Source organism: Xyrauchen texanus, chromosome 29 (genome assembly GCF_025860055.1).
Source record: "Xyrauchen texanus isolate HMW12.3.18 chromosome 29, RBS_HiC_50CHRs, whole genome shotgun sequence".
NCBI lineage: Eukaryota > Metazoa > Chordata > Actinopteri > Cypriniformes > Catostomidae > Xyrauchen > Xyrauchen texanus.
Genome location: NC_068304.1, coordinates 39,763,670 through 39,771,169, shown reverse-complemented (window position 1 = coordinate 39,771,169; position 7,500 = coordinate 39,763,670).

The following is a 7,500-nucleotide window of genomic DNA, read 5'->3' as shown; positions in this document are numbered from 1 at the left end:
GGAGGCTTCACGCTATTCTCCACGGCATCAGCGCACAACTCACCACACGTCCCACCGAGAACGAGAACCACATTATAGGTTACCCCGTGTGACTCTACCCTCCCTAGCAACCGGGCCAATTTGGTTGCTAAGGAGACCTGACTGGAGTCACACAGCACACCCTGGCGACTCCCGAAACTCGCGACTCCAGGTGTGGTAGCCAGCGTCAATACTCACTGAGATACACAGCTACCCAAAAAATATATATATATATATTTTTAAATAGCTTCTATGTTGTAAGCTACGCTTGATTAGTAACTTGTAGTGTAGCTCACTCCTTTTTAGCTTGACCATAGATTACCTACAGAGAGAGAGTAAACCGGATCTCCGTTCTGTATTTAATCACAGCCAGCAGCGATATGAGTGAACGAACAAAGTTCTGCAGGGTTTTCATCATGTGCTTCGAATCGATTTAGTACTTCATACATGAGTGTTGGCGTATTGCACACGTGTATCGGAACTGAAACAGGCACGTGCTCGACAAGCCCGACGCTGCTATTGGGGAGAGTTAATAATATATCACACACAGACCCGAGGGCGTGTGACTGGTGCGAGAGCAGTTGACAGGCCTGCTGTGGGATGCACTGGGACACGTGCTCTTCATTGATCATCACTTTAACTTATCGACTGCGGTTGTCTCTGGTTGTCATGGCGACAGAGCTGTTAGTGTAGTCTCCTCTGTTTGTGCCTCTGGGGGTGTTTGCATGTGGTTCTGGTGATATCGCCTCTTCAACGTGGTAGAAATGTTCTCATCACCCTTAAATATCATATTTGGGTCAATGGTGTGACGCTCAGAATCTATTAAAAACGCAATTACTTGAGTACACTTCAACTGTGATGAACATTTTACATTTCTGAGTTCAAAGTCATTTTGATATTTTTTCTGGGGTCAATGTAAATGTAAAAAAAGTCATGTAACCATCCAGATTATAATAATAGTATTATAATAATAATAATAATATCAGTCTCATTCAATGCTGAGGTTCTTGGCATGAGAAGTTTGAAATCATTTTTCATTATTATTTCTTAAAATGAAACTATTTTGTTGAAAAACATAATTAATATTAATTATACATGCATGCACTATTGTGTTGTCAAGTGGCAAAAAAACAAAAAAAAAAACATTTAAACATTAATGGCTATCTGAAAATTGCATTTTCAATCAAATTTTTAACTTTTTATAAAAAAATGTGTTCAGGTCAAATGGAAAACCCATAAGAAAACCTCCTGATATGTGTGACTCAAAAACCCTAATATTTGTTCAAATAAATACAATAATAGTAATATTCTGTACCTTGAACTATCTATCTGTCTGTCTGTCTGTCCGTCCATCCGTCCATCTATCCGTCTGTCTGTCTGTCTATCTTTCTGTCCATCCGTCTATCTATCTGTCTGTCTGTCTGTCGTCCGTCTGTCCATCTATCTATCCATCTGTCTGTCTGTCTATCTTTCTGTCCATCTATCTATCTGTCTATCCATCTGTCTATCTGTATAATGTCTGTCTATCTATCTGTCTGTCTGTCTGTCTATCTATCTATCCATCTGTCTATCTATCTGTCTGTCTATCTTTCTGTCCATCTATCTATCTGTCTATCCATCTGTCTATCTGTATAATGTCTGTCTATCTATCTGTCTGTCTGTCTGTCTATCTATCTATCCATCTGTCTGTCTATCTATCTGTCTGTCTGTATAATGTCTGTCTATCTATCTATCTGTCTGTCTGTCTGTCTGTCTATCTGTATAATGTCTGTCTATCTATCTGTCTGTCTGTCTGTCTATCTATCTATCTGTCTGTATAATGTCTGTCTGACTGTCTGTCTATCTATCTGTCTGACTGTCTGTCTGTCTGTCTGTCTGTATAATGTCTGTGTGGAGCGGAGGGGGGCGGGGCCGGGTCGGAATATCGCGCGCCCGGTCCCCAATCGGCCTGAGAGAAAAAGCTCACTCACCGGTTCTCTGATGTACTGTCGTGTGGTCCTCCAACACTCCTCCACACTCAGGCGGACGACAGCCTCTCCAACCCCGGGTGAACCGGAATGAAACCTTCGACCCCCAGCGGGCAGAACGCGCCTCCGCTTTCCTGGCAGCAAATGGGGACACTCCTCCGACCCTGGCAGCGGCCCTACCGCTCCGAGCGGTCGGAGAGTTTCTTCCCTCCTCCCCTCGCGGACGGCGGTCTCCCTCGACCCCTCCGCGTCTCTGGGGACGGCAGGGCACTCCTCCGCCCCCGGCAGCGGCTCCCTCGCTCCAGGCAGTCGGGGTATCCCGTCCCCACTTGCCCCGCGGACGACGGCCGTTCCCCGCATCCGGGCGGTCGGGCTACTCCGTCACCCGGCAGATGGCAGCGGAGCTCCCCAGGGTGGACGGCAGTATCGAGGAGTCTGCGACGGGCATCCCTCCTCCTTCCCGGCTTTCGGCACCAATGTAACACAGTTAAAGGATGAGCAAGGAGGAGGTCGAGAACCGGCTTGTCAACATAAATCATATTTAATTAAACTCAAAACAAAAACACATAAACAAACACACATGACGGACATGCCCGTAATCTCGAACAATCGTCACCGGCCGCCTTTATCCCTCGCGCTCCTCATCAGGCCGATTGGGGACCGGGCGCGCGATATTCCGACCCGGCCCCGCCCCCCTCCGCTCCACAGTCTGTCTGTCTGTCTGTCTATCTATCCATCTGTCTATCTGTCTGATTGTCTATCTGTCTGTCTATCTATCTTTCTGTCTGTCTATCTATCCGTCTATCTGTCTGTCTGTCTATCTATCTGTCTGTCTGTCTGTATAATGTCTGTCTGTCTAACTATCTGTCTGTCTGCATAATGTCTGTCTATCTATCTGTCTGTCTGTATAATGTCTGTCTGTCTATCTATCTGTCTGACTGTCTGTATAATATCTGTCTGTTTATCTATCTGTCTGACTGTCTGTCTGTATAATGTCTGTCTGTCTATCTATCTGTCTGACTGTCTGTATAATATCTGTCTGTTTATCTATCTGTCTGACTGTCTGTCTGTATAATGTCTGTCTGTCTATCTATCTGTCTGACTGTCTGTCTGTATGTCTGTCTGTCTATCTATCTGTCTGTCTGTCTGTATAATGTCTGTCTGTCTATCTATCTTTCTGTCTGTCTGTATAATGGCTGTCTGTCTATCTATCTGTCTGACTGTCTGTCTGTCTATCTATCTGTCTGACTGTCTATCTATCTGTCTATATATATATATATATTGAAAAACTTGTGAAATTAAATCATGTTTTACTGCCGACCGTAAATACTGTTCCAGAAAGGGTGATCCCATTTGAGTCCTCTAAAATGAACCAAACAAAATAAATAAATAAAATATTTAAAAAAAGACTGTGTCTGTCTGCTTTAAAAAAATAAAAATAAATAAAAAACAATTGTCCAATTTGTGAAAGGGTCAGATCAATTTTCATCATCATAATTTTTTTTTTATTATTATTATTTTAGAAGTATATTATTGTGTAAGTATAATCATTACTATAATTATTATTATTTATTATTATTATTATTTAACAGCAAATAATTTCTTTAAAAATGTCTTAACAGTGCGATGGACTGGCGACCTGTCCAGGGTGTCCCCCGCCTTTCGCCCAATGTTAGCTGGGATAGGCTCCAGCCCCCCGCGACCCTGTACACAGGATAAGCGGTTGACGATGGATGGATGGATGGATGGATGTCTTAACTTACTATGCAGTCCAGTTAAACCCTCAAGCCTTTCACGCGCTTTTATTTTGAAAATTGAAGGGACGGAAGATCCTGTTGTTTGAGGTTGAGATTGAGGTCTTTTAATGTAGTGAAATGCTCTCATTTGCCTTGCAGTCAACAAAAACCTGCTCTCCTAAGCAACCAAATTGGCCCGGTTGCTAGGGAGGGTAGAGTCACATGGGGTAACCTCCTTGTGGATGCTATAATGTGGTTCTCGCTCTCGGTGGGGCGTGTGGTGAGTTGTGCGTGGATGCTGCGGAGAATAGCGTGAAGCCTCCACACGCGCTACGTCTCCGTGTGTAACGCTCAACAAGCCACGTGATAAGATGCGCGTATTGGCTGTCTCAGACACGGAGGCTGACTGAGATTCTTCCTCCGCCACCCGGATTGAGGCGAGTCACTACCACAGGGACCTAGAGTGCATTGGGAATTGGGCATTACAAATTGGGGAGACAATAAATAAAAAAATCGTAATCATAAATAGTGATTGTTTACCCCATATTTCCCCGGCTTGTATAACTAATGCGCATGCATGTTAGCGAGTTGACTGACAATATCTGTCATCACGATGACTATTTTATTTTGGTTAATCGTTCAGTCCTATTCCACTCCCAAAAATCAATAACCATGGTAACGTTTTGTAGGGAAGGAATTTATGTAGGATGCTTCATTAATGGTCATTACTCTTTAAAAGCCACATGTTGCTCAATTTGTAGAAATGCTACGTTTCTCAGCAGGAGCAATTTAATTAAGCTTTCTCCAAGTAAACATGCCTAAACCGACATCCACAGTGAATTAATAAAGAAGTCACATTTCTGGCGAGATCTTCAGCCGAGATGGAAAAACCATTTAAAGCGGTTTGCTGCCCGATGATTTCTTAATTGGTTCATTTTAGCTTGTTACGTTAATGGCGACTAATTGATGATTACAGCCATTAGTCCAGAGCTGTTCCACTGTGAAGCCTGTTTCTCTGTTGTTTCCAAGTCACGGAGCCATTGGCAGGATCCGAACACTCTACGGGTCCTAATGAAAGACCACAGCTGATTTACTTTAGATAAGACTACACTCCTCTGTGTTCTACTGACTGGAACTGCATAGAAAGAGTCAAGACACAATGTTCATCCCATTGCCATTTCAACCACTGATGATGATGATGATGGTCCATCTTTGTGTGGTCGACTTGGTGTGGAATGTTTTTAGACACTGTTTTATTTCATTATGTATCATTTTAAGAACAGAACAGGACTGTTTATCGGCAGCGCTGCTCGTGTAATTACACAGTGGAAAGTGATAGTTGTGCTGTGTTGCAATGTGTGTGGTTCATTTATACTGCTTGACAAACCTCTGCATTTGCAAAACACTCCCACTCACACGTAAAAGCTGCAATCGTAACGTCCGGTCTCGTGGTCCTGATCTCATTGATTCGCTCCAGGCCATTTTTGAAAGGTAGTTCTGGAGAAAGCCATGGGCGGAGCCTGGAGTTTTTCAAAAGGGTGGCCAGGCAGGGGCAAGCGATCAGTCTGTGGTGGCACAGACATTTTTATATCGTCGGACTGTGGAGGCAGGGGGTGGAATACACTGACACCCGGGACGGAGAGTTTTGGTGACCTTGGTATGTGCACATGTTAAGTTTGTACATTTGCACAGAGATGATTTCACATCTAAAGAACTCAATTGTGCCAAAAAATTACTAAAACAGCAATTGTGAGTGGGGTGGCCAATGGGGTGGCCAGGCTTCAGTCATATGGTGGCCACGGCCACCCCTGCCCACCCCCTAGCACCGTCACTGGGGACGGATACACTGACACCCGGGACAGAGAGGTTTGGTGACTTTGTGTGCGCACATGTTAAGTCTGCACATTTGTACAGAGATGATTTTACCTCTAAAGAACTCAATTGTGCCAAAAAATGACTAAAACAGCAATTACAAGTGGGGTGGCCAGGCTTCGGTCCATGGTGGCCATGGCCACCCCTGGCCAGCCCCTAGCTCTGCCACTGGAGAAAGCCCCTGCCACCCCATTAGTGCACCACATCCTCCTAACAGACTCCTAACAGTCTAGCTTTTTGCATTGTGTCTGAACAGTCCCTAAGTTGCTGCTAGCCAGTAGGTTCATTCTTTGTTCGTTCCACTTCCAAAGCAACCAGTTCTGAGGCTTCTGCTGGGATTTAAGCTAATTATATGTGGTCAGCTACAATTTATTTCTGGAACGCCGCAAATAGAATTATTATCTCCCAAAAATGTGTGGCCTACAAATTTAGAAATGTGAAAGAAAGTGACACAATGGTTGATTAGCCCCTGAGCTGAATGTTGCGAGACTGAAGTATGGATTGCTTTAGTGTACCCAAAAAGGATGTGGATGTGGTTTAGAGTTTGGAGTAGTCAGTACCATGTGGAGACAGTTGCTATGGTGACAATGATGTATGGGGCTTAAAGAAAGGACAAGTGTATGTGTACAGCTATTTTGCCAAGAGAGTAAAATGATTGTGAAATCTTATTTTCTCTACTGTACATTATTGACCTCTCGGCAAGATGGAAACAGCTTCTTAAAGGCAAAATAATGTTGTACTACCCAAAAGCTTTCTGTAAGAGGTGTAAGGTTAGAACATATCATGTAGAAAATACCATTAGCTTCATTTGAAACAATAGAAGGCAATAAGTCTCCTCCATGACATAAATACATACTTGTGTGTATCCGTGAGTAAGTGTAATGGCTTAAACAGAACAAGCACCGATTATTGTCAACCTCTTAACTTGTGATGCACCAAACATTGGGCTGAAAACTGAAACCTGAAATTATTATTTTAAATGAGACTTTTTTATATATATATAATTTAACAAATTCCTAATGTTATTATTAGGGATACACCCAAAAAAAATTATATAACTAAAGATTTTTGTTCATAATAATAATAATAATAAATATAGCTGTAAGCAGCAATTACTGGGGTTCAAGTGGCATAGGGCCTTTAAGTGCATGAATGGAGTGGTGGTGGTGTAGTGGCTAAAGCACAAGGCTGTTAATCAGAAGGTCACAGGTTCTAACCCCACAACCACCACCATTGTGTCCTTGAGTAAGGCACTTAACTCCAGGTTGCTCCAGGGGGATTGTCCCTGTAATAAGGGCTCTGTAAGTCTCTTTGGATAAAAGCGTCTGCCAAATGCATAAATGTAAATGTAAATGAAGATTTTAAGAATTATTCTGATATTCCCTAAGCACTTAATATAGAGATAAAGCAATATCATTTTCAGCACTCACAGGTACACAACCATAGAGATTTTGTGTTTTTTGTTTTTTACATTTTAACCACCTATTGTCCGATCCACACCTAATTTTGCATTCTTCTTCAAAATCCAGTTTAATTTGTGTACACAATATGCTTTCAATTGGAGCCTTTGTTTAGGAGTGTGTGGCGTGGGGGCGTGGTCGTGTGTCAGTCTGCGGGAGAGAGAGAGAGCGGTAAGGCTTGTCACCTGGTTTATAATCAACAATAACACCTGTGTCTTGTTATAGTGATGCGGAGAGAGACATAAAAGGAACGCAGAGTACCCAGAGAGAGAGAGAGAGCGATAGTTTACGGACATGTCCGTCATATGTGTGTTTGTTGTCTTTTGAGTTTATAATGAAACTATTATTTATGTTGAAAAGCCGGTTCTCGCCTCCTCCTTTCCATTGACTACTTTACACTGGTGCCGAAATCCGGGAAGGAGGAGGGATACGCCTTAGTAGAGTTCT